Genomic DNA, 1,343 nt, shown 5'->3' with positions numbered 1-1,343 from the left:
TCTATACCCTACACAGACTAATGAAATACTATCTGTAAAATTATCTATGTAAACAAACCTCATCACTTGAGAAGGTAGGTGATGCCGTACTGTTGGGGGGGAGAAGCTGCAGTCTGCAGTCTGACCGCTAGATGTCGCTAAAAGTTACACACTGTAGCTTTAAATTTGCCAATAACTGTTAAGTTTGGTTAATAAAATAATGATTTGACCACGCTGCATTAATGAAAGACATACATATAAGTAATAAAGAAGAGAACCTGCTTAATTCAGCTGTCTTGTTTTCTTGAATAAAAGTACAAATTCTAAATAAATTTAAATGAAAATATAATCCACTGTACAGTGAAAAAAACAACTGAATAACACTTAATAACAGTTCTTGATAACTGTTTTTGAAATGCCACTAAAGGTTATTCCTTTTAACAGGTTGCTTTAAGGACATTCAGGCGGTTTGTTAAGTTGCTGCTCAGGTTTCTTTATAGTTTAATATTTCTGCTTTGAGGTGAACAGGAATATTTAAAAATGTCCTTCTCTTATTTGAAACATTGGATTCTAATGAGAAAAAACACTTTTTAAAACTATCCGACTTGTGGATTAATTTAAGCTTTAAAATTCAAGATTATCTGATAAATTCTTCTGACCTTCTCTTTTCCTTTTTTTGTAATACAATCAAATATTTGATGTCATCATCTGTGGCTTCACACAAACCTTCTAGTTTAGGTAAATGTCACTGTGATTAAACTGTGCTTAACTCTCTGGAGTTTAGTTAAATGTGATTCAGAAATGAACTACATCATGACTCAGCCTATTAGAAGGTCTGAGGTTTTAAGGGAAAACAAGCTTTTGCTTTTAGCCTGAACTGTTCTTATCGTGCTTTAATGATCCAAGCGCGGCTCTCGTTATCTAAATGTCCAGTTAAATCATGTCCTGGGGTACAGCTGCCTGCTACGCCATCATGAGGTCAGATTTTCCACTGAGTCTTCTTGACTTAATGTTTCTGGTGGAGCCTTGATCCCAATTAAACTGAACAAACTAGAAGTTCATTTTGACAGAGTTTTATTTTATGAGCTTTTTTCCCGTTGGTCATTAGCTTTAGGGCATTAACTCCTCTGTAAAGATGGGTTTAGCCTCTTTTAGCTCGACCCCCACAGTCAGTCTGAATACAACCATGACATAAGTTTTAAATTCAGTTGAAAAAAAAAAATGCTTAAAATGTTAAGGTGGTTTCAAAGATCTATTAAACTGATGGATGTTACAAGCAAAAAAAACAGAAAAAAGAGAATTAGAAAAATTATAGAGTTTAAGGAAATTAAAATTATACAGGTAGTTCTTAAACACAGTGAAAA

This window comes from Cyprinodon variegatus, unplaced genomic scaffold, assembly GCF_000732505.1.
Source record: "Cyprinodon variegatus isolate N-32 unplaced genomic scaffold, C_variegatus-1.0 Scaffold1609, whole genome shotgun sequence".
Classification (NCBI taxonomy): Eukaryota; Metazoa; Chordata; class Actinopteri; order Cyprinodontiformes; family Cyprinodontidae; genus Cyprinodon; species Cyprinodon variegatus.
Note: the sequence above shows the minus strand (reverse complement) of the source record.